The 27,443-nt window shown below is 43.7% G+C and overlaps 1 long non-coding RNA gene and 2 other non-coding genes across 3 annotated transcripts in view; 2 read left to right on the forward strand and 1 right to left on the reverse strand.

Annotated features, from left to right (window-relative positions):
• Positions 1-27,443, forward strand: part of LOC124622535 — a 360,535-nt gene that overhangs the window by 212,158 nt on the left and 120,934 nt on the right. Inside the window, exon 2 of the long non-coding RNA XR_006980642.1 lies at positions 23,905-23,959. This is a non-coding gene — a long non-coding RNA (uncharacterized LOC124622535). The remainder of the gene's footprint in view (positions 1-23,904; positions 23,960-27,443) is intronic.
• Positions 13,897-13,970, reverse strand: Trnak-uuu. The gene has a single exon. It is a non-coding gene; the product is annotated as a tRNA-Lys (tRNA).
• Positions 14,572-14,646, forward strand: Trnat-ugu. Its single transcript has one exon. It is a non-coding gene; the product is annotated as a tRNA-Thr (tRNA).

Raw genomic sequence — 27,443 nt, forward strand, 5'->3', positions numbered from 1 at the left:
CTGGGTAAACAATGTGCCTCTTAGACTTTTTGTTTGTAAAACCCTGAATTTTGTTAGACAGAAATAACAATCCGTAACATGGTCCTTAGGCTCCCTCCACACCATGGGAACAGCAAACAACGCCACATTCTCTTTACCTTTCCACCACTGAATTAGTTTGCAGCAACATGTAGCACAACAGAAATGTGGTGCCCATTCTTTATCTTGGTCTCCTACCTCTACTCCAAAGTAATGTTTGTATGCTTTCTTTAAGACTGAAGAAATTTTCTTCCTATTTCTGGCAAAAGTGAACTTCCCACAGATGTAGCAGAAGTTTTCCGGCTTATATCGACATCCACGACGACGTGGCATTTCCGCAAATTTAAAAATACCACTTTGGTAATACACTTGTATTAAATGGTAGGGAAGTAGAGGAACGCTGATGTGTAATAACAAGCAGTCGTTTTACCTTCAGCACCAGGCTCAATCAGTTTACGCACAGGAACTAAAAAATTCAACCGTGCTCGCAAATATGACAGACAGTCACTTGTCAGCCAAAACACCCACTCGTTAAGACTGACACAAATTGCGGCTAACACCACTGTTGTAAACTCGATACGCCTGCCCCTAGGAGGCGTGAAGCTTTACTGCTGAGGCAGCGACCGGCTGTCACCATTCGAGTTAATGAGATGTTTCAGGTGGTCTTAATGACATAGGTGTGGCGGGGGATAACCTAATGATGTCTGATTCTTCCCACCTGCTGTTGCACAATAAATTATCACGTTCTATCACTACTGGATGCGGCAACATACCCGTATTTCTCTATAACGTCTCTGTGTTTGCCATGAATTGTGACTATACATATACACTCCTGGAAATGGAAAAAAGAACACATTGACACCGGTGTGTCAGACCCACCATACTTGCTCCGGACACTGCGAGAGGGCTGTACAAGCAATGATCACACGCACGGCACAGCGGACACACCAGGAACCGCGGTGTTGGCCGTCGAATGGCGCTAGCTGCGCAGCATTTGTGCACCGCCGCCGTCAGTGTCAGCCAGTTTGCCGTGGCATACGGAGCTCCATCGCAGTCTTTAACACTGGTAGCATGCCGCGACAGCGTGGACGTGAACCGTATGTGCAGTTGACGGACTTTGAGCGAGGGCGTATAGTGGGCATGCGGGAGGCCGGGTGGACGTACCGCCGAATTGCTCAACACGTGGGGCGTGAGGTCTCCACAGTACATCGATGTTGTCGCCAGTGGTCGGCGGAAGGTGCACGTGCCCGTCGACCTGGGACCGGACCGCAGCGACGCACGGATGCACGCCAAGACCGTAGGATCCTACGCAGTGCCGTAGGGGACCGCACCGCCACTTCCCAGCAAATTAGGGGCACTGTTGCTCCTGGGGTATCGGCGAGGACCATTCGCAACCGTCTCCATGAAGCTGGGCTACGGTCCCGCACACCGTTAGGCCGTCTTCCGCTCACGCCCCAACATCGTGCAGCCCGCCTCCAGTGGTGTCGCGACAGGCGTGAATGGAGGGACGAATGGAGACGTGTCGTCTTCAGCGATAAGAGTCGCTTCTGCCTTGGTGCCAATGATGGTCGTACGCGTGTTTGGCGCCGTGCAGGTGAGCGCCACAATCAGGACTGCATACGACCGAGGCACACAGGGCCAACACCCGGCATCATGGTGTGGGGAGCGATCTCCTACACTGGCCGTACACCACTGGTGATCGTCGAGGGGACACTGAATAGTGCACGGTACATCCAAACCGTCATCGAACCCATCGTTCTACCATTCCTAGACCGGCAAGGGAACTTGCTGTTCCAACAGGACAATGCACGTCCGCATGTATCCCGTGCCACCCAACGTGCTCTAGAAGGTGTAAGTCAACTACCCTGGCCAGCAAGATCTCCGGATCTGTCCCCCATTGAGCATGTTTGGGACTGGATGAAGCGTCGTCTCACGCGGTCTGCACGTCCAGCACGAACGCTGGTCCAACTGAGGCGCCAGGTGGAAATGGCATGGCAAGCCGTTCCACAGGACTACATCCAGCATCTCTACGATCGTCTCCATGGGAGAATAGCAGCCTGCATTGCTGCGAAAGGTGGATATACACTGTACTAGTGCCGACATTGTGCATGCTCTGTTGCCTGTGTCTATGTGCCTGTGGTTCTGTCAGTGTGATCATGTGATGTATCTGACCCCAGGAATGTGTCAATAAAGTTTCCCCTTCCTGGGACAATGAATTCACGGTGTTCTCATTTCAATTTCCAGGAGTGTATATACATACTACATAAAAAGTATCCCTGACAACGATATTTTGTTTACGTATTTGAATTTCCCACGGAAAAATCGTCTAGAAGCACATACTTTAATATCAGAAATAGAACCCTTGTCGAACAGTGTTATTCTCCTGCAACATTCATTTTATCGATTTGTTTTAACACAAACAGTAAAACAAGAAGAATAACTAATACTCGTTAACACATATAGATAAAACGAATATTGCACTAGACTAATTTGGGCATGCACTATCAAATCGGCACATAAAATTCTATGCTAAAAATCATTTTGTTTACAACGGGAAACAAAGCGGTGCTTTCCATCGAAACTGGGGGTAGCATGAAGGACACGATGAACTAGGGTGACTCAGCTGCTCCTGCCTGTAGGGTTCTTTGCAGCCCATAACGCCCTCAAATGCCAAGAACAAGGCTTTCATATTTTCTTGCTCACCGGATACAAAGTTTTAGTCTTCCCGAAAAGTGATTACAGTCCTTATAAAAATCTCCTGTTCATTTTCTCTGTAGGACAAATAGGTTGCGCGTTGCGAGCGAGTAAATATGAACATCTCCGGAATGGCTTTCTAAGGCGTTGCGGGTTGCATACAACTCATAGGTACGGGCAGATGAATCATACTGCATATATAGGGTGGTCCACTGATCGTGACCGGGCCAAATATCTCACGAAATAAGCGTCAAACGAAAAACTACAAAGAACGAAACTTGTCTGGCTTGAAGGGGGAACCCAGATGGCGCAATGGTTGGCCCGCTAGATGGCGCTGCCATAGGTCAAACGGATATCAACTGCGTTTTTTTAAAAATAGGGACCCCCATTTTTTATTACATATTCGTGTAGTACGTAAAGAAATATGAATGTTTTAGTTGGAACACTTTTTTCGCTTTTTGATAGATGGCGCTGTAATAGTCACAAACATATAGCTCACAATTTTAGACGAACAGGTAGTAACAGGTAGGTTTTTTAAATTAAAATACAGAACATAGGTACGTTTGAACATTTTATTTCGGTTGTTCCAATGTGATACATGTACGTTTGTGAACTTCGGCATAATATGCAGTATTGGGCAATGGAAAATCCACTATGGCTGCGACAAGTGGAACATCAGAGGCCTTGGCGGGTTAATGTATGGTGCGCATTGTGGGAGGAAGGATAATTTGCCCCATTTTATCGATGACAATCGAAATGGTGCAATGTTTGCTGATTTCCTACGTAATGTTCTACCGATGTTACTGCAAGATGTTTCACTGCATGACAGAATGGCGGTGTACTTCCAACATGATGGATGTCCAGCACATAGCTGGCGTGCGGTTGAAGCGGTATTGAATAGCATATTTCATGACAGGTGGATTGGTCGTCGAAGCACCATACCATGGCCCGCACATCCACCCGATGTAACTTCCTTGGATTTCTTTCTGTGGGGAAAGTTGAAGGATATTTGCTATCGTGATCCACCGACAACGCCTGACAACATGCGTCAGCGCATTGTCAATGCATGTGCGAACATTACGGAAGGCGAACTACTCGCTGTTGAGAGGAATGTCGTTACACGTATTCCAAATGCATTGAGGTTGACGGACATCATTTTGAGCATTTATTGCATTAATGTGGTATTTACAGTTAATCACGCTGTAACATCATGCGTTCTCAGAAATGTTAAGTTCAAAAAGGTACATGTATCACATTGGAACAACCGAAATAAAATGTTGAAACGTACCTATTTTCTGTATTTTAATTTAAAAAACCTACCTGTTACCAACTGTTCGTCTAAAATTGTGAGCTATATGTTTGTGACTATTACAGCGCCATCTATCACAAAGCGAATGAGTGGTCCAACTAAACCGTTCATACGTACTACACGAATATGTAATAATAAATGGGGTTCCTACTTAAAAAAAAAAACCGTTGATATCCGTTTGACCTACGGCAGCGCCATCTAGTGGGCCAACCATAGCGCCATCTGGTTTCCACCTTAAAGCTAGACGAGTTTCGTTGTTTGTAGTTTTTTCGTTTGATGTTTATCTCGTGAGATATTTGGCCCAGTCACTATCAATGGACCATCCTGTATATGTGATCTACACAAATTAATGTGACCACTTCCTATGTTCCACGTCACACAGCAGGTGGCAGCACTAGCAGTGGAGGGTATACAAAGCGTGTGGGGATATGTGGAAAACGTGCAGTCATTGTCACAATGCGGAAACAGAGTGATTTATCTGAGATCCATAAGGTCAGGATCTCTTTGGCTTTTGGGCCAAGGGCGGAAGCATTTCCTGAAACGGCTGAGTCTGTAAACTATTCGCGTGCTACTACTGTCATTAAAGTATACCGTGCATGGCAAACTGGCACTATCCAGAACCGGCGTCGAGCCTACTGTGATGCTCCGTGTGCCATAGATGACAGGAATGAACGACGGCTGCGGTGATGTCTGTGGTCGATGGTGAGTGTCCATCGGAGGTGAGGGTATCATCTGGAGTACCCCAGGGAAGTGTGGTAGGCCCGCTGTTGTTTTCTATCTACATAAATGATCTTTTGGATAGGGTGGATAGCAATGTGCGGCTGGTTGCTGATGATGCTGTGGTGTACGGGAAGGTGTCGTCGTTGAATGGCTGTAGGAGGGTACAAGATGACTTGGAGACGATTTGTGATTGGTGTAAAGAATGGCAGCTAACTCTAAATATAGATAAATGTAAATTAATGCAGATGAATAGGAAAAAGAATCCTGTAACGTTTGAATACTCCATTAGTAGTGTAGCGCTTGACACAGTCACGTCGATTAAATATTTGGGCATAACATTGCAGAGCGATATGAAGTGGGACAAGCATGTAATGGCAGTTCGTTGGTAGAATTTTGGGAAGATGTGGTTCATCTGTAAAGGAGACCGCTTATAAAACACTAATACGAACTGTTCTTGAGTATTGCTCGAGCGTTTGGGATCCCTATCAGTTCGGATTGAGGGAGGACAGGCGGGCTGCTAGATTTGTTACTGGTAGGTTTGATCATCACGTGAATGTTACGGAAATGCTTCATGAACTCGGGTGGGAGTTTCTAGAGGAAAGGAGGCGTTCTTTTCGTGAATCGCTACTGAGGAAATTTAGAGAACCAGCCTGTGAGGCTGACTGCAGTACAATTTTACTGCCGCCAACTTACATTTAGCGGAAAGACCACAAAGATAAGATAAGAGAGATTGGGGCTCGTACAGCGGCATATAGGCAGTCATTTTCCCCTCGTTCTGTTTGGGAGTGGAACAGGGAGAGAAGATGCTAGTTGTGGTACGAGGTACCCTCCGCCACGCACCGTATGGTGTATTGCGGAGTATGTATGTAGATGTAGATGTAGACGTATAACTGTTCAGCAGCTGACCAGCCAGATCAACCGAGAAGCTAACATAAGTGTTTCCTCAATGACGGCTCAGCGAAAGTTGCTGCGTGTTAGCAACCGCAGCAGGTGCCTGGGTCATGCACTCATGCTGACTGGTGTTCATTAGTGACGAGAGTTTGAAATTGCTCGCCAATAACGCAGCTGGACGTCCATTGAGTGGCGAGAGGTGGCCTTTGTAGATGAATCACATTTTATGCTGCATCGGACAGATATCTTTTGGTGCGTATGGCCCTGCAACAATAGTCGTAATTGCCCAGGTCGGAGGAGGAAGCGTTATGGTCTGGGGCATGTTTTTGTGGCATTCCGTAGGTGATCGCGTTGTTGTGGAGGGCACAGTGGATCAACGCAGTTATGCATCTATCCTTGGGAACCACTTTCACACTCACACACGGGGTTATTGTGCGGTTCGGCTTCCGGAGGACCACTCCAGGGAACGTCTCACACCAGACGAGTGTAGCCCCTATGTTTGCGTGGTAGAGTAATGGTGGTGTACGCGTACGTGGAGAAATTGTTTGCGCAACGATCGCCGACATCGTGTAATTGAGGCAGAATAAGGGGAACCAGCCCGTATTCGCCGAGGCAGATGGAAAACCGCCTAAAAACCATCCACAGACTGCCCGGTTCACCGGACGTCGACACAGATCCGCCACGCGGATTCGTGCCGGGGACCAGGCGCTCCTTCCCGTCCGGTAAGCCGTGCGTTAGACCGCACGGTCAACCGGGCGGGCGAGGTTACTATATTCCCCTGGCCATCAAACTCGATCGGGCTGTTCGCACTCTGAATCCTCAACCGAGTCGGCCACGGCACTGGAATCGGCAAAACTCCACATCCGTGTGGGTATCTTTCAGAACGTCATTGAATCTCTTCCTGTGCGTCTCCGCTGCGAAAGATGGTTATTCAGGCTTGTGACAGGTGGTCACATTAATGTCAGTGGACCGTGTGTATTTCGCGGAAGTCGCTGTCGAAAGTGACGCTGTCAGCTCGGTTCAATTTTAGCGATACGAAACTAGTAGACACGTATGGTTCGATGTTAGGTGTCGTGTCGGCAGCTTGTCAACAAAGTTAAGTATGAAGTGAGGAACGGAACAAATTGTTCGCTTCTCGGACACGTGCGAGGGGCGTTTGAAAAGTTCATGCAAAAATGAAAACTACTTACGTGTTTGGGGTAAACATTTTTTATTTTTCGACATAGCCTCCTTTTAGACTTATACACTTCGTCCAACGCTGTTCTAATTTGTTGATCCCTTCCGAATAATAGGAATTGTCCAAGTCTGCAAAATAGCTATTTGTTGCTGCAATCACCTCCTCGTTTGAATAAAACATTTGTCCCGCCAGCCATTTCTTCAAATTGGGGAGCAAATAGTAGTCCGATGGAGCCAAGTCTGCAGAACAGGGGGGATGTGAAACGAGTTGGAATCCTATTTCCATTAATTTTGTGACCACAACTGCTGAGGTGTATGTGTGTGCTGGAGCACTGTCGTGATGGGAAAGGACATTTTTGCTGTCCAACGACGTTTTTCTTGGAGCTCGGTTTTTAAACGGTCCAATAACGATTAATAATATGCACCTGTAATAGTTTTACCCTTTCCAGATAGTCGATGAGGATTATCCCTTGCGAATCCCAAAAGACAGTCGCCATAACCTTTACGGCCGAAGAAATGGCCTTCGCCTTTTTTGGTGCAGATTCTCCCTTGGTAACCCATTGTTTAGATTGTCCTTTGGTGTCAGGAGTATAGTAATGTATCCATGTTTCATCCACAGTGACGAAACGACGCTAAAAGTCCTGCGGATTCTTCCTGAACAGCTGCAAACCATCCTTGCAACACTTCACACGATTCCGTTTTTGGTCAAGCGTGAGCAATCGCGGAACCCATGTTGCGGATAGTTTTCTCATGTCCAAATGTTTATACAAAATAGTATGTACCCGTTCATTCGAGATGCCCACAGCAGTAGCAATCTCACGCAACTTAACTCTTCTGTCATCCATCAGCACAGATTTTATCAATGATTTCTGGAGTCGTAACCTCCACAGGCCGTCCAGAACGTTCAGCATCACTTGTGCCCATATGACCACTCCGAAAATTTTGAAACCACTTATAAGCTGTTCTAATCGAAGGGGCAGAGTCACCGTAACGTTTATCAAGCTTCTCTTTGGTCTCCTGAGGCGTTTTGCCTTTCATGAAGTAATGTTTAACCACCACACGAAATTCTTTTTCGTCCATTTTTTAACAATCACTCGACTTCCCTGATTCACACGAATGCCAAACATAAAGAAGTAGACCAATCTGGCTGAAACTTGCTGTGCGTTCTTGCCAAAGATGCTACTAACTAAAAATGACCTCGATACGCGCCGGTGGTACCATCTCTCGGACTTTTCACGGACTTTTCAAATGCCCCTCCTATGCTATGCACAGGTGTTTGCGGGAATTGTTACCTTAAATAAAGGAAGATTAGAGTTTAGCGTCCCGTAGAGAGCGTTATCATTAGAGACGGATCACAAGCTCGGTTTGTAAAAGGATAGGGAAGAAAATCGGCCGTGTTGTTTTCAAAGGAATCATCCCGGAATTTTCCTGGAGTAATTTAGGGAAAACATGGAAAATGTAAATCTGAATGGCCAGACAGGGGATTCGAACCGTCGTCCTCCAGAATTCGGGTTGAGCGTGCTAATCACTGAGTCACGTAGCACGGTTTCAACTATGTTGACTACAAAAACAAACAGCTACGTGCTGCTGTACTAGAGGCCGTCCAATGCGATCAGAACGTTGATGGACCAAAGATGTCTGAGATGCAGTCTAAAATTCATTCCATTAGAAACACATGCACAAATGAATTACGAAAATCTACTACAAGTAAACCGTTTGGCTGTGGAGCAGACAACATCTAACAGGAGGAAATGCTATGTAGGTTTAGTAAGCTCAATACTTTATTCATTTATCTGATGTCGCAGCAGTGCAAATGGTAGTCATGACATCACAAAAAACTGGAACAAAGTTGGCAAATGTTGCCTTTGAAACACGGCATACAGAGTGTTTCACAGTGTTTTGACGATTTCAAATGTGAATAACGCACGCAAAAAGCAAGATATAGAGACGGCGGTGCTGTATATTACTAGTTTCATCCCATATACAAATTCATAATTACATCGTACTGGTCGAAGCAACATCGTGCGTTGTACGGCGAATCCGTCGTGCGCGTGCAGGCATTTCAGGATTCGGTTGCAGTATCCAATTCCTTCTCGTGGAACGAGATTGAACTGGTTAAGAAACTTCAGTGCAACTGCCAATGCATTGAATCGAAAGTGAGGCGGACCTCGGAAAACCGCTCAAGCGCGCTTGTGTTGAATGGCCGGATCACTCGCCTGATTTAACAGCGCCAGACTTTTACCTATCGGGTTGTTCGAAAGCGAGAGTGTAGACTGACCGGTCGAGAAACTTGCAACAGTTAAAAGATCGAATTCGCGACGAAATTTCCAGAATTCCTCCAGCAGTTACGAAAGATGGTTCAAATCCCTCGACTATTGTGTAGCCCCGAATGGCCATCATTTGTCCAATGCATTTCATAAATAAACTTGAATGAATGTTGTACCTTGTGTAAAATGTTCAACTTTGTTTCACGATCAGTTTGTGTGTTATTCAAGTTTGAAATCGTCAAAACAGCGCGGAACACCCTGTAGAGAGTGCAGGGTCGAATACGTATCGCCATTTGACGCAAAAACACAATGAGAGCTGTAGTTTCAGTTCGGATGACAATGCTTCAGCATTATAGTATCATTATTCCTTATCTGGTCTTGCACAACAATTTCTTTCAGCCGGCCGCGGTGGTCTAGCGGTTCTAGGCGCGCAGTCCAGAACCGCGCGACTGCTACGGTCGCAGGTTCGAATCCTGCCTCGGGCATGGATGTGTGTGATGTCCTTAGGTTAGTTAGGTTTATGTAGTTCTAAGTTCTAGGGGACTGATGACCACAGATGTTAAGTCCCATAGTGCTCAGAACCATTTGAACCATTTTTTGAATTTCTTTCAGCAAGGTCGCTGAGCAGCTCAGGTGAGGTATTTCCAATCACGAATCCAAACACATCGCGTATAACTTTTGTGGTGCAGCGACTTTCTGCAGAAAAGCACTAACTCTGTCAGTACTCGTTCAGCGGCCAAACCTTTCGTTTCAGACACATCTCCGGCACACACAAAACGACGTAACTGGCACTGGTGTCGCTGTTTCCACACTCATATGCGAAACCATTTTTGCGAAACTGGTTTCACGAACGTGTTTCACAACCTAATGTCGTCATGTGAACTAGCTGCTCGCACACAGCCTTACCGGCTGACACTTTATACTTTGTAGCTGCACAGTACTGGTCTCTTCGCCGCTGGGATCCGCGCGAAGCGAGCATTAGGGTACAGCTGCTGCTTAAGAGGAGTTGGAACGCCCTATCCCGACAATGTTAAATTTAATGACTTGGCTTCCCTGTATTTCAGGAACAACTGTATCCATTGACATGAAACTTTTTCAGGACATCTGTATGTTCTGAGTCTACAGAACTACAATAATTGCATTTCAGCCACTGCTTTTGGAATATTTTAATTACACGGTTAAAGTTTACTGTACTTCCTGTACGTTATCCTAGTTAATTTTAATTGTACATAACATTATGTTCTTCTTTTAGTTCAGTAGACTCAGGATATGTATGTTATTACTCCCTGAAAATTTGAATACTCTACTCGAAGTGGCTTCTGAGATTTGAGGAAAAATGCAACAGAAAATGTAAATTTTCAGGAACGGTTTCTAAAGTTTCAAAAGATTGCAACTCAATATGATCTTTTTCCAAGTTTTTTCTTCTTTCTGGACTCCTTAGTGGCCAACTGTGCTGCATACTCTGCTCGATCAATGCGAACCTTGTCCATCCGTTCAAGTTCTCTGATGCAGTTTGCTCCAGGATTAATTCCCATATGCTGTGACATTTTCACCCTACCGATGTCGTCATCATTAAAAGCAATAACAGCATCACTGAGCCCCTATTTTAGTGTCTTCATTCCAACAAAAACATTTTTTGGTAAGCGAGTCCATATAAGATTGCGGAGCGACTCATTGGGATTTTGAGTCTGACCACGCAGACACTTCTTCAGTAATTCAGGATTCGTCAGGTCTCTGTAAATATGTTTTATGATATCCATGACTGTTGCTGGGATGGAATGTTTATGGCTGTATGAACTGTTTGAGTACTGGGCAGTGCAGTAATTGCACCATGGATCAGGTCCAGGAGGGCAAAGGTGGTGTACTGGTTTTTCATCAGTTCACAGTCTGTGGAAGAAGGTAGCCCATACTGCCTGCTTCATTTTCAACAAATCCTCAGTATTATTTCTAATGGCCATCCCATAATACTGCTGTAGTTCATCAATCATTTTGTCTGTCAGCATGCCTCTTATGCTTTTGCCATCAGAAAGTTTCTTGTCCCTCAAAACTTTGTTTCAACTTCCTCAACCTGGTACCCATCCTCTTCTGTACATGCCATGACATTTAACCTTTATAACACAGCAATCCACAGCCTTCTACATAAAAAATTACCAATTTTATTAGATCTTGAAGTAATCACGTAAAAATTTTAACATTTTCAACCGATGTAGATTATATTTAAAAAAAAATACTTCCAATGTGAGTTTATAAGTGCTATATATATCATTTTATTCGGAAAATTGCAAATTTAATAATGAGATAAAAATCCGAATTTTTTTCCGTTCTAACTCCCCTTAACGCGTCGTAACATTCAAACAACAAAAATTCATAATCCATGTGTATGTGATTCGTGAAAGCTAGTAATAGCGGGCAGACAGCATAATATAAAATTCAATTTAGTATGATCTGTGATAACAACGATATAATATACTGTAAAGCTCCGTAACACGCTTGCCAGGAGATCAGACGGAAAACGAAAGTTATCAGAGGGAACGAGCAGCAGAACTGCCTGTCGCAAATATAAGATTTTTGTTTGGATATGGTATGTATAGTGTAAAATTGTATTTCTGAGATTTCACCATACACCCCAATACTGGAGCCACAAAAGGACAAAACGTTCTTGTCAGTCGTGTGGTACTCCCTCATCTCATTCCACATCAGAATTCGAGAAATCCGTTTCACATCTGGAGCTGCCATCTGCTACACTGATGATGAGCCAATAAGAACAGCATCCATGTAGCCATCCAGTTCCCACGCATGCCCTTTCGACTGCACTGCACTTTTCACAACATCGTTTACTTTTTCTAATACACACGATTTTCCTCTTGTCGTCTTACTTTGCTGTGTTGTTTTCTACTTTCCGAGGACGCAATACACTCGACACAGAAATTTTTGTAAACTCAGTTGATATTTCTGCAATTTGCCGTATCGACAGCGACAGATTTTTGCCTCAAACCATCTCGAAGACATTAAGCGTTATCTGTTTACCAATGCTTTTTTACAGTTTTTCGTGCTTATGTTTCACTGCAGAACACGAAGCAACTTCCCGTAGTTTTACGGCAGATATCAAAGGAAAGACTGGCGGAACTGAGAAAACTTATGTCCAGTGAGACTTGAAACAAGAACCACACAAGTTACAAATTTAACATGCTGATTGACGAACACAGTGGAGACTTTCAATGCTTTAGCGTATCTCATTCTGTCATTCACATGAGAATAGCTGATACCTAAGGACGTCCTACTTTCAACGCACATACGTACAGACAGCGCAAGGCCATACTTCTGCCGTGGTAAGATTTGAAACTAACACCAGAGTCACGTGACAGAGGCCAAAATGTCGAGTTTTTTCACTACGCACTATGAGACATGGAGCTACGTAGTTTTTCTCATTTACAGATCAAATCAAGCATCGATTTTAACAACTGAACGATTTCTTACACATTTTACACATGTAGTAGTACGTTTAACCTAATTCCTCGGAAATTTTCAATATTAATGCGATGGTTATCATTCTTAGTGTGGCCAGATGAAGCAGTGTATTATCAGTTCTTTTCACAAGCGATGGAATTACAGTTCTTGAGTGAATTTTTTATTGTTTCTCAGTGAGTGTAATTCATCGTTTTCAAAAGAGTGGAAAACGAATTATCAATTTAACGGGAAGCAATTAGTTTTCTGACGATTCCTTCCTGAGGAATATGTATTATCCTTTTATAAGATATGATTAAATTTCCATCGATAATGTACGGTTTTTACACAAAATAAGCATTTATGTTTTATGACTTTTGCTTAATCCAGTACAAACACCGAAACACTATCACGGTAAGAAGCATAAGATACTAGAAAAGTTGATTATAAAGAAAACTTTTTTACTGAATTAGATATTAACATTCTGTCGTGTGAAAATAATCGTCATTCATAGAGTTTTAATCTGAGGACTAATGTACGTCCTAACTGCCAACTCCAGGGAATAACTCTAGAAGGGTTTTGATACGTATTTTCTGCACAGCTTTCTGTAGTCGTTTGGCTTGAAATTCTCCCTTTTCAACGCAAGGGTCCTGGCATACTTTCGTACTTCCTCGGTGGGAAAACTGTAAACAGTTTTGAGAGGAATTTTTTATGAAGTTGAATAACGAACTGAAAAAGAAAGAAGCTTTAATTAATATTTTGTAATAAATGTCCATGCAATTATTTACGAGACAAAGATGTAATGATCCTTGTTGTTCAGTTCATAATATTTAGACAATAATAAATACCTTCCAATAGAAGGCCCTTCGCATTTCCTGAGAAACGTTGTAACTCGTTAGCATCAACCGGTAAAGTCACTGACTTAACCTTGAAAAATGTGTTAGAAGTGTCTTTTGTATTCTTAAAACAAATTTACCCATGGAATGGTGCATTGCTTTCATTCACATATCTTTTGGTGCAACCAAACGGTACACAAGATTCCACCTTTGTAATAAAGAAACCTTTACTGAAAAAACTGATGAAGATTGAGACAATGAACAGTATTCCATAAGTCTTCTGGAAATGGATACTGCCACCATCATCTGACGGAGACGTTTGTTTCAATATAATGGCATAATGCGCGTTCTGCATCATCTGTATTCTAAAAGCGTCCCGAGGAAGCGTTCATTTACATTAGTTTAAACTGAGGATGAAGAGCGTACTAGATAGCCAGAGTCAACTTGCGCTGAGGGCATGTTGCCGGTAATTAGAATGGATTTAGTACAGTCACCTGCTGACGGGCGTTGATACGTATCATCGGGGACAGATGAAAATGTGTGCCCCGACCGGGACTCGAACCCGGGTTCTCCTGCTTAAATGGCAGATGCTCTACCCATCTGAGCCACCGAGGACACAGAGGATAGTGCGACTGCAGGAACTATCTCGCGCACGCCTCCCTCGAGACCCACTTTCGCAACTTAATGTCCTGGCCCATTTCACTCATTACTCGCGGCAGACAATCTTACCGAGTCCCGTAAGAGTTCGGGCAATGCGTGTGCATCCAGCACAGAAGGAGGTCAATGGCCGCTTAGCCTTAACTATATGAAGATGGTATCTGTTCTTTCGGACATGTCCGATGTATGGAAGTGGGCTGAGGGCTGCCACCGGGGACAGTATTGCCCATCACCAAGGTCCCCACACTCAAGTGTTTGGGAGTGGTGTTCCATGGAAACATACGAGGTACAGCGGCGGATAATTACCGACGGCTACTGCGACAGATTCGCGCATTGTCCGATAGAACAGACACCATATCTATGTAAGTATATAGTTCTGGCAGTACCGACCATGACCTCTTTCTTCTGTGCGGATGCACACATATGCCCCGAACTCTTACGAGTAATGAGTGTGTTGGGGTGGGACACTACGAATGTAGTGTGTGGACATACAAGGTGAGAATAAGGGTCTCGCGGGAGGCGTGCGCGAGATAGTCCCTGCTGTTGCACTATCCTCTGTGCCGTCGGTGGCTCAGATGGATAGAGCGTCTGCCATGTAAGCAGGAGATACCGGGTTCGAGTCCCGGTCGGGGCACACATTTCCACCTGTCCCCGTTCATATATATCAACGCCCGTCAGAAGCTGAAGGTATTAAATTCATTCTAATTTCGTTCTAGACGGCAGCAGGTCATCAATGGTGTCTGTTCTTCCGGGCATGTCCGAAAGAACAGACACCATATCTATATATGTTGCCGGTAAGATGAGGTACATAACCTTAAGTGCAGTTATGTGGGTGGGCGAGAGGCCACGATCCCTGGTTAGTAGTATTGGGTAAATGGCTTCAATGGAAGAAAATCTGCCGACACCCACGAGAGTTAGGGTGCTGATAAGGTCTAGAAATGGCTTGGTTTCCTCAGTGTAAAACTCGCTTCGATATGAATAGGTGACACAGAGTTCACTGAAGGAAATAAGGCAGAAAATTAAATGGAGCATTTTCAGTTGAATTGCACAGTGTTTTTTTTATTTTTATAAAGGACTGCATTATAAGATGAAAGATCAAATAAAATATTTGTCCTTCACACGTTGTTCAAGCTGAAAAGTTAAAAGCTGTTGGATTCTTCGCTCAGGTACTCTGAAACGATATCGTAGACCGCCTAAAGACACAGTCCAGAGATTTCCATTTTTCGTCACTTGTATTATCAGCGGTTTCTGTCTTTTCTACTATTTGAATGCCCACTTTCTTATAACGGTGTCCATCTCGGACATCAGTATCGTATTTCTGGTTGCAGGATCGCTAAGGGAACCAACAGAGACAAAAAACTGCTACTTACAGATACATACAGAGTGGAAATGTAAGCCGATGATTTCCCGTCGTTCCGAATGTACTCATGAATACTTCATATTTGCAGTGTTTGGCGCGGGCACTATTTGCAGACGCGATATTTACGGTGCGTACTTCGCAAGCACTCCCTTCTCAGTAAACTTATCTTGTCCCCGGATTTCGCATTCAAATTGCTTTTAGTGGCGTAGACGGGGGAACAAAGTTGGCGCGGAAGCGAACGCTTTTCCAGCACAATTCCGACAAGTAAATTTTCCATTCTCCTTTTCTACTAACTGATTCTACGAGTTCGTCCCATTTCACATCGCTTCATAGTGTTACCCATAGATGTTTAACCCTTCTGTGACCATAATCTTTTTTTGTTTCGCCAACACGTCTTGCTATCGGCATTTACTGCCTCGCGGTCAGTAGCAGTTTGGCTGTTAATTCCCTTGAACATATCAAGTATCTCGCACTATGACCGTAGATCAGCGTCGCCATCCTTGTGGTACGATTCACTTATTGTCACCCTAATCTGCTCACTTGTTTCACTACTCTCTCTGTCCGGCTTGATCGTAGTTTTCTGTACCTAACTATGGTTTCAATACATGTGCTCTACGCCCTTTATCATTGCGCAACATCAGTGAAGATTTCTCTCGGCAAAGTATTTGTGTTTTGCTTTATTCCGATTTCAGAATGTACAATCATGTTTGTTACTCCTTATTTCTTATTAGATTAGTGATATCCTACTAGCATTCCCAGTATCCAAACGAATCAGGACGCTCTTGCAAGTACGAACGTGTGCAAAACTTGAGGATGAAAGCAATTTTCACATGAGTTGCCTCTGCCAAGCAACGTAGCTCTATGAAACTTGGACCATACGTAGAAAGAACTGCTACAGTACGGTACACATTAATACATTGAAGTCACCACATTTTGTGATGGTCCCCTGAAGATTACAAACGGCGAGATGTGGTTGTTAATAGGGTGTATGTTCATCATGGACGGTAATGCATGCTTTGCAACGTAATCATCTACATCTACGTGATTACTCTGCTATTCACAATAAAGTGCCTGGCAGAGGGTTCAATGAACCACCTCCAAGCTGTCTCTCTCTACCGTTAGATTCTCGAACGACACGCGGAAAAAACGAGCACTTAAAGTTTTCTATGCGCGCTCTGATTTCTCTTATTTTATCGTGATGATCATGGGTGCCAACAGAATGTTTTCGCAATCGGTGGAGAAAACTGGTGATTGAAATTTCATGAGAAGATCCCGTCGCAACGAAAAACGCCTTTGTTTTAATGATTACCACTCCAATTCACGTATCATGTCTGCGACACTATGTCTCCTATTTCGCGATAATACAAAACGAGCCGCCCTTCTTTGTGCTTTTTCGATTTCACCCGTCAGTCCCACCTGATGCGGTTCCTACACCGCACAGTAATACTCCAGAATACGGCGGACAAGCGTGGTGTAAGCAGTTTCTTTGGTAGACCTGTTGCACCTTCTAAGTGTTCTGCCAATGAATCCCAGTCTTTGGTTTCTTCTACCCACAATATTGTCTATGTGATCGCTCCAACTTAGGTTATTTGTAATTGTAATCCCTAACTATTTAGTTGAAATTACAGCCTTCAAATTTGTGTGACTTGTCGCGTAATCGCAATCTAGTGGATTTCTTTTAGCACTAATGTGAATAACTTCACACTTTTCTTTATTCAGGGTCAATTGCCACTTTTCGCACCATACACATATCTTATCTAAATCATTTTGCAATTCGTTTTGCTCATCTGAAGACGGTAAATGACAACATCATCTGCAAACAATCTAAGACGGCTCCTAAGATTGTCTCCTATATCGTTAATATAGATCAGGAACAATAGAGGCCTATAACACGTCCTTGTGGAACGCCGGACATTACTTCTGTTTTATTCGATGGCTTTCCGTCTATTACTACGAACCGTGACCTTCCTGACGGGAAATCACGAATCCAGTCACACAACTGAGGCGATACTCCGTAGGCACCCAGTTTGGTTAGAAGACGCTTGTGAGGAACGGTGTCGAAAGCCTTCTGGAAATCTAAAAATATGGAATCAATTTGACATCCCTGTCGATAGCACTTATTACTTCATGAGTATAAAGAGCTAGTTGTGATTCACAAGTACGATATTTTCTGAAACCGTGCTGACTATGTGTCAATAAATCGTTTTCTTCGAGGTACTTCATAATGTTCGAATACAGTATATGTTCCAAAACCTTACCGCAAATCGACGTTAGTGATATAGGCCTGTAATTCAGCGGATTACTCCTACTTTTCTTTTTGGGTATTGCTGTGACTTGAGCAACAGTCTTTAGGTACGGATCTTTCTGTGAGCGAGTGGTTGTATATAATTGCTAAATATGGAGCTATTATATCAGCATACTCTGAGAGGAACCTGACTGGTATACAATCTGGACTGGAGGCCTTGCCTTTATTAAGTGATTTAAGCTGCTTCGTTACTCCGAGGAACCGGCCTCTGGTGGCCGAGCGGTTCTAGGCGCTTCAGTCTGGAACCGCCCGACCGCTACGGTCGCAGGTTCGAATCCTACCTCGGGGATGGGTGTGTGTTGTCCTTAGGTTAGTTAGCTTTAAGTAGTTCTAAGTTCTAGGGGACTGATGACCTCAGATGTTAAGTCCCATAGTGCTCAGAGCCATTTGAACCAATTTTTTACTCCCAGGATGTCTACTTCTATGTTTCTCATCTTGGCAGTTGTTCGTGATTGGAATTCAGGAATATTTACTTCGTCTTCTTTGGTGAAGGAGTTTCGGAAAACTGTGTTTAATAACTCTGCTTTGGTGACACTGTCATCAGTGACTTCCTGTACGGGTCACAAGTTTGGGAAGGAATTCGCGTGGTTGGGCGTTCCATTCCTCCACTAGCGCGGTTGACAATTGTTGAATAGTCGTTGGTGCTTGTGGGCAGGCTGCAATAATCCCCGCCACACATCCCACAAGTTGTCGGTGACGTTTAATGCGGGGGAACGGGCACGCCAGTCTGCCGAATATCCTCTCGTTCGTGGACTTTCTCCATCTATACTGTCTGTGATTTTCACGCATTTACACCCATAAAAATGAAGTTACGGCCGAATGCACCACTGAGAAGACGCACATGGAGAAGGAGTACGGTGTAGCAATATTGTTGACCGGTGAGTGTACCGTGTTGAGAAATTTGGAGGTCGGTACGCTAATATAACGTTATGCCTACCGTGCCAAAACGATCATGTTCGGTAACGTTTCTGGGTGCATGAAGTGTTCCCTCCTGTCGCCACATTGAGGTACATCCGGAATCACTACTTAGACTGGACCTGCTCACATCCGAGAAGAGCACCGACCACACTCCTCTTTGGTGTGCAGTCCCTAAGCTCGTAGCACCGTCACAGATCGTGCCGCAGATGTGTGGATGTCAATGGAATACAACGTACTGGCCATCGGGCAAAGACACTACTCCTCTGCAGTCGCTTTGGCGCTGTGGAACGTGAGATTCCGCAGTCCTTTTAAATGTGGTTGCAATTGCTTCCGCAGTTTGACGTGAGTCACTTCTTACCTGTCGCAGAATGTAGCAGTCATCTCCCTATAACACTCCAGTCTGCTGCTGCTGTACCATAACCTTAAAGTTGGAGACAGGTTGTGAAATAAAACTATCTTGTTAAAGCAATTATGGTATAACGCAACAGAGCAGTGTTACCCTCTGAGAGGAATTTTGTTATGTTGACCGTGTTGTACCTAACGGAGGTGGCGTATCCGAAGCGAAAGTCAGAAATATTTAAACAGTAATAATATTTAACATATCCACACTGTTTAAAGGATAAAGAAAACGGTCGCCATCCTAATTAGGCAAGAGAATGATTAACATTCTTGTTCATGAAAATAGTTATTAGTAACTTTAACGGACAAACACAACCTATACTTTACCGCACGCGAGTGCAATGAACTCTGACACCTGCATATGTTCACGGTTAAGATTGGAAGCTGACAGAGCAGGACAGACTATTTGCATAAATATAACAGATAATGAAACACACTATTACTTTCAGGGCTTATTCAAGCTGAATGGTCTTTATAACATTACTATTACTATTCACTGCAGAATCATTAATTGGACATAGATTCAGTATTATTGTTCAAACCTTTTTCTAACTGACATAAAATTATAAATGAAGTTCACTGCAAAATTATGAACTGGTCACAGGTAAAGTGTCTCTCAACTAAATGCTATTCTATTTAGAATGAAAGTTAAATGGGATTCACTAACAGGTTACTTCTCACTGTCTTTTGAATAAAGAAATTATTGTTTTCATAAATAGTGGTAAAGGATGACCCGTGGATCTTATTACACTATTAATATGCACTTTCAATACCCAAAAGAAACAAGTGCTTCGCAAGTATGAGTATATAACTTTCCACAACTGCAATTCACGACTTTTACTGCAGTGAGACACAATGTTGAGAAATTTGCAAGAAACTGACTCACCTTTTAAACGTTATAAGCCTCAGTTTTAAGAACTTTTAATCATTAAAAGAAACAGCAAATTGTCTTTATTACCACAGTCTTCTACTTTCAAGTAAATGATTAAATAGCTGACTATGAAACTCCACAAAACTTTAAATTGGACTGTTTCCATCACTGGGAGGCTTTCACAAAACTACATTTACTACCTCCCACAATTTCACTAAATCCACAGTAAATCTGAATATTCCTTTCTTACCAAAGATCAACAACATTATGTAATTAACTATTTGACTTTGAGGCTTTAATTTTTTGCACAAATTAGGACACTCGCTAATCATAGTTCAAATGGAGAGGAACCTGAGAGGTGTTGTGACAGGGAAAAAATCAAGGTAGGTACATGAATTCAGTTGTAAGTTACCTTATATTTGAGCACACTAACACATCTAATAAGCTGATCCTTCACTGTACATTATGATAGTATTCCGTTACAGTGATTGCGCAATGTGATGGCAACTGCATGTTGGTAGGTGGATTTGCAGGCAGAATTGCTGGACTCTGTCCCTTCTTGGTGACGATGATAGATACCAATCCCAGAATAGTTCCAACTATTTATCAATCCATCCGAGGCATTGGTAAGTGGCAGGAAAAGCCTCTCTCGGAAGCAGCACAATATACAACTTTTACATGGGCAGTGCACAGTTTGGTAGCTCGTCCCCGACTGACTCTTATTCCACCTTTTCTACCTAGGCCAACCACAATTTGCGTGCGCTACTCAGTTCCGTTCCGGAGGGGAACCACACTACCTTTTCCATACAGAATAACTAAGAATCCTAAGTAAAGGTCAGCAGTTTACATAATAGAGAACAAATGCTTTAAATGAAGCAGAACCTTTGCACATATTGACATTTCCAAAAAAATTGTTTAAACAAATTCCAAATATATACAGTAAGTTTTGATCCCTCCAAATGGGACAAAGAATTTAAATGACAGATACACTACATTGCATAGAATCAAATCATGACATCAAAGTTTTAACAAAGAAAGGAGTATACAATTTTGTGTTATCGATTCAAACACATTTACATCAGCTCAGCGATGTAACATTAAATAAAACAAAAGCAAATAAAGCAGTACAGCATTAGAGCAATGGTGTTACATCCCCTGCTGTAGCTGACCGTGGTCGACCACTTCCTCTCCTAAGGACAGCAGTACGTGTACGCTCCCCATGCATATGACACAGTGCAGTGGGAAATAGTAAACTACGGGGCTACGCTCGTCACACGTCATCCTCGTACCAGTTCCAGATGATTCTTCACCTTATGAAGTCATCCAGATGTTGGCTCTGGACCGTGTTGTAGTGAAGACCACCAACACGGTGCACCGTAACTGCTCGCTGACTGATTCGCACTACATTGTCTTTTCCCGTCGGTTCAGCTGCCTCGTACTGCGGAAGCAGTCCCCTATGGCGCTATAGTCACTCTGACCTCAGGCAATCTGTCGTCCAGCGACAGGGAAACCTCTGGTAACATACTTCCGCATTTGCATCCATTTCCACTGAGTAGTAAATATTTGTTACTTTATGTTTCTCGTCCTTACGCTTTACGGAGTATTCTGCACAACGTATTTAACTCTATTGATGATGACATGGTAGTAAGTCTTAATTGGTAAAGATACTATGAATTTGACCTGAGACGGAAATATATTTAAAAAATTAAAGGACGGTGTACAGTGGTGTTTCTGTAAGGCAGTATGCCTAGTCTGCATAAATCTCTGTTGTTCTGGTTTTCAGTCTGAAGACTAGTTTAAATAATCTCTCCACACTAATCAATATTACCAGGTGGTTACAATTAAAATAAAGATATCTATATCATCGAGTGGCTATACTTAAAATATAGCAACTCACAGAGTGTAGTGTGGGCTCACCTTGGATGGCAGCGAAACTTGATAGGTACAGTATCAGAATGAAATTTTCACTCTGCAGCGGTGAGTGCGCTGATATGAAACTTCCTGGCAGATTAAGACTGTGTGCCGGAGCTAGACTCGAACTCGATCTCGGGACCTTTGCTTTTCGCGGGAAATATAGAAGTTCCAGGCAATATACGAGGGTTGGAACTTAAACAGTGGCAACTATTTATTCACAACCGATACAAAGGAGTTAAATGTTTGCACCTGTTACTGTCCTTCAGAGTAGTCACCAGCGTTGTGTAGAACCCGTTGCCAGCGATACGGAAGGCGTCGTATACCGTCAGCAGAGACTGTTCTGTTGATGGTGCGAATGGAGCAGTCTAGTGTCTGTCGAATCTCTGGAACAGTTCTGAAGAGAATGCCACGAAGTGGTTCCTTAATTTTTGGAATCTAATCAAAGTCACAAGACCTTAAGTTCGGGGAGTATGGTGGATGGTACAGTACTCTCCAGCCCCATCGACCGAACAGAGCAGCCACAGCTTGCGCTGTATGCGGCCGCGCATTGTCGCGCAAAATGATGGGTGGGTTGCGCAGAAAGTGTCGCCGCTTCTTACGCAAAGCTGGTCTTAGGTGATGCTCCAAAAACGAACAATAATACTGCCCATTGATGGTCTGTCTTGGAGGAACATAATGCGTTAGGATAACAGCATCATAGTCGTACACGAGAATCACATAACTTTAGACAGCTCCATTCACACCATCAACAGAACAGTTTCTGCTAACGGTATACTACGTCTTCCACATCGCTGGCAACGGGTTATACGCAACGCTGGTGACTACTTTGAAGGACAGTAACGGGTGCAAACATGTAACTCTTTTGTATCGGATGTGAATAAATAGTTGCCAGTATTTAAGTTCCAACCCTTGTAGAAGCTCCAAAGTGGTCAGCGCGTCTGACTACCGGACAGGGGCACCCGGTTCGATTTCTGGCCGGGTCGGAGATTTAATACGCCCAGGTACCATGTGTTGTGTGGTCCTCATCACCATTTTATCATCATCGGTCTGCAGGACGCCGAAGCAGCGTCAAAAATAAAATAAAAAATAAAGATTTGCCACAGGCGGCTGAATACCCCAGATGAAATATCCCAACCTCAAAACTGTCATACGAGCACTTCATTTCAACTGAGTCTAGAAGAACTATGGGTTTCTTTGGCGGGCAGAAAATGCATTCCACTTTGTTTCTTAAGCAGTCTTCCTATTTTCGAAGAAACAAGTATGGCAAGACGATCATTCCTCTTTGTTCTTCACTTTCTTCGAACTATATTATTACTCTGTAAGGAGTCACTGAAGACCACAGGTCCCTCGTACCAAAATACTTAGAAAATATCCCTGAACAGATTCAGAAGTTTCGTCAATGGAGTTCTGGTTCATCCTCTATAGCCCGCATCTCGTGGTCGTGCGGTAGCGTTCTCGATTCCCACGCCCGGGTTCCCGGGTTCGATTCCCGGCGGGGTCAGGGGTTTTCTCTGCCTCGTGATGGCTGGGTGTTGTGTGATGTCCTTAGGTTAGTTAGGTTTAAGTAGTTCTAAGTTCTATGGGACTGATGACCATAGATGTTAAGTCCCATAGTGCTCAGAGCCATTTGAGCCATCCTCTATACGCCGACTTACGTTCGCAGATAGACGATAGTTGAAAACTTTCTTTGAGCAGTTTATATCATGTGAAGTCCAGAAAACACTTATTAATGTGTTTTGAGTAACACTGTCGATGAGAATCGCTGTGGGTCTGTCCTCGATTTTAAGGATGGCGAGGAAGGATTGTTAGTTTTGTCGCCTGCGCAGTGTGAAGAGCCCCCATGACGGTCTGAAACTGCGCCACGCTTGGACGTAGTGACCTGTATAGCTGGCTGTGCCGCAGGGAGTGTTTGTTCAGCAAAGTGCAGGCCGTCGTCCGGGGAACACTTTGTTTTGAAGGCAGCGCAGAAATAAGAGCAGAGCGAGAAATAAGGCTGCGGCTCCAGCCGGAGTTAGCAGAGATGCGCACCGCAGTATTTCGCAGCTCGTTTTCTCTGGAACTTCTATGGCGCCCTACTCCAGTGCCGAGCTGATGTTATGTACTGATTTTCTGCTTGTGTTCGCAGGGCGCTGCGTTCGTGGTGCTGTTTTGTTTGGCCGCTGGAAGAGGAGAACGCTACGGTAAGTAGATGCATTTAGGTGTATAACAGTAACGGTGTTACCTTTGAACTTTGCTTAGATGACGGCTTTACTAGTGAGTTCCCCAGTTTTCAGGCGAATGCCAACACGTAATACTTCACAAAGTAGTGCAGCCAAGAAGAGAAACAAATGAGAAAATTTGCAATAGAAATTCAAGGCCCTATGAAATTGCAATAGAAATTCAAGGCCCTATGAAAAGGGTGAATTGTTCCTAAGCCGTGACAAGATACCTTCTCCCTAAGCCGATAGTGAAAAACACACCAATATTTCCAAGAGGCAGATGTTCATCATCTTCTCGTGCTACTGCACTGAAGACGCCGAGTAACTGCCTTGTGGAAATGTCGTGCTGTTTAAACAATACTATCCGACGCAACACCGTGATTCTTTTAAGTAGTCATTACGTTGGGAAAGCCTCAAACACCACACACGATAGCCAGCCGCTGTGGCCGAGCGGTTCTACGCGCTTCAGCCTGGAACCGCGCGACCGCTACGGCATGGATGTGTGTGATGTCCTTAGGTTGGTTATGTTTAAGTAGTTCTAAGTTCTAGGGGACCTCAGATGTTAAGTCCCATAGTGCTCTGAGCCATTTGATTTGAACCACACACGATAGCCGTAAAGTTTCAGTTATTGTCTCGAAGGAATGGCTGTGGGGTAAGAACCACCTACCTATTACAGGGGTGGGGGTGAAAAAGCAGCGTAGCCAACGACGCGGCAATACCGTTACTTTAGTCATCTAGTTTTTGAGAATGAGAACATTTAGTGATTTGCTACAAACTTTACACGTAGTTTCAAACATTTTCTAACTTTCTTTCGCTACAGCTCCCACAGAATAATGGAAGGAAAAAAGTTTAACGCTTACTACATTTTCGCTGTTCGTGGAGTAAAACTGCCGCATGAAGCGTGACGTTTTTATTTATTACTTCTTTATTACGAACTGGATTCTTGACACATTTTGCGGACAGTGTTCACATATACCGCTGAAAAAAAATGACTCTGAGCACTATGGGACTTAACATCTGAGGTCATCAGTCTCCTAGAACTTAGAACTGCGTAAACCTAACTAACCTAAGGGCATCACATACATCCATGCCCGAGGCAGGATTCGAACCTGCGACCGTAGCGGTCGCGCGGTTCCAGACTGAAGCGCCTAGAACGGCTCGGTCACGACGGCCGGTTATACCGCTGAATGTACCCAAATTACATCACTGTACGACACTTAGTTCAGGAGATATATCATAAACACTGAGATGCCTGTAAAAGTAACGTATCACGAAATACACTTGAATTTATTAGTTCGTTGCTACTAACTTTATTGGCAGCACTTTTCGCAGACAGTATCCACATATGCCGGTGAATTTACGTACAAAAGTATATCGTTGTACGAAACATGGTTCAGGAAATATGACGTCAAATACCGAGATGTGTGAAAAACAGCCACATGATGCATGAGGTTTAAATTTGTTACTTCTTTTATACTAACTCTATTCACAACACATTTTGCTCACAGTAGCCACACAAACCACTGTTAAATTATATCACTGTATAGCACCTAGTGCAGGAGACACGACATCATAAACATTGTGCTACGTAACATGAAACTTTAGGGCAAAATTCGTTGGAGATACAGGTGAAATATGTGTTCAAATACGTGTACAATATGTTAAATACATGCGATATTTTGTACATGTTAGGCAGGCAAAGCAACTGTTAAGAAGCTAGTAATTTGGTACACATATTAGTTGAGACCTGGGAAAAAAATACTGTGGTAGTAAGAATTACCAGCCTCCTATTGGGATGAGGGTGATAACATGGAGAGAGAAGCGAGGAGATGGTCAGAGGGAGGGGGAAAGGAACAGAGAGTGCGGACAGGTAGAGATGGGCAGAGAAAGAAAAGAGGAGGAGATGAATAGAGACTGCTGGAGGAAGAGATGGATAGAGACAAAGAGAGGAAGAGAGAGGCAGAGAAAGGGGAGAGGAGGAGATGTACAGAGACAGGAGGAGGAAGAGATGGACAAAGTGAGGGGGGATGTGGAATTAGAGGGTAGAGGAGCAGATGGAGAGAGGGGCAGAGAGGAGAGTTTGGAGGGGATGGATAGAGAGAGGGGCAGAAGGCGATGGACATAGAGTGGTAGAGTGGTGGGGGCGAAGGATGAGTACAGAGAGAGAGAGAGAGAGAGAGAGAGAGAGAGAGGAGGAAGATGGACAGAGGGGGCTGGAGGAGGTGGTGGACAGAGAGAGGAGGAGGAGGACTGATAGAATGTTGGAATAAACACATACCCAAACAACACTTGATACTCAACTAGCTGTCTGTCATTTTTTTTAATTTTAGAAATTAATTATTCTTATTGTCCCCATTAAAGTCCACTACAGGCGCTACATTTTTACGGTAACTCTGTTGAATTCGAGAGTAAACTGAATGAAGCACATTGTGTTGGAAACAGAATCTTCGGCCGGTCATGGTGGCCGAGCGGTTCTAGGCGCTTCAGTCCGGAACCGCGCGACTGCTACGTCGCAGGTTCGAATCCTGCCTCGGGCATGGATGTTTGTGATGTCCTTAGGTTAGTTAGGTTTAAGTAGTTCTAAGCTCTAGGGGACTGATGACGTCAGATGTTAAGTCCCATAGTCCTCAGAGCCATTTGAACCATTTGGCTAAACTCCAGACAAATACTTTCCGAAAAGACTCCTGGACACTTAAATATATACTCGGTGTTAACAAATTTCTCTTCTACAGAAACACTTTTCTTGCCATTACCAACCGCTCTGTATTTTATATCCTCTCAACTTCGACCATCATCGGTTATATTCCTGGCCAAATAGCAAAACCGATCTAATACTTTAAGGGTCTCATTTCCTAATGTAATTTCCTCAGCATCACCTGATCCAACTCAACTACGTCCCATTACCCTTGTATTATTATTGTTGATGTTCATCTTATATCCTCGTTTCAACACACTGTCCCTACCGTTCTACTGCTCTTCCAAGTCCTTTTCTGTCTTTGACAGAATCACAATGTTATCGGAAAACCTCAAAGTTTTCATTTCTTCTCCCTGGACCTTAATTCCTACTGCAAATTTTTCTTCTGTTTCCTTTTCCGCTTGCTCAATATACAGATTGAATTTCGGGGTTAGGCTGCCGTCTGGTTTCTGTACAAACTGTAAATAGCCTTCCTCTCCCTGTATTTTACCTCTACCATCTTTAGAATATGAAAGAGAGTACTCCAGTCAACACTGTCAAAAGCTTTCTCTAGGTATACAAACGCTATAAACGTAAGTTTGCCTTTCCTTAACCTGTCGTCTGTGAGAACTCGTAGAGTCACTATTACTTCGCATATTCCTACATTTCTCGGGAATCCAAACTGATCTTCTCCGAGGTTGGCTTCTATCAGTTTTTCCATTCTTCTGTAAAGAATTCGTTTTAGTCTTTTCCAACCAAGATTTGTTAAACTGATAGTTCGGAAATTTTCAT

Source organism: Schistocerca americana, chromosome 7 (assembly GCF_021461395.2).
Source record: "Schistocerca americana isolate TAMUIC-IGC-003095 chromosome 7, iqSchAmer2.1, whole genome shotgun sequence".
Taxonomy (NCBI): domain Eukaryota; kingdom Metazoa; phylum Arthropoda; class Insecta; order Orthoptera; family Acrididae; genus Schistocerca; species Schistocerca americana.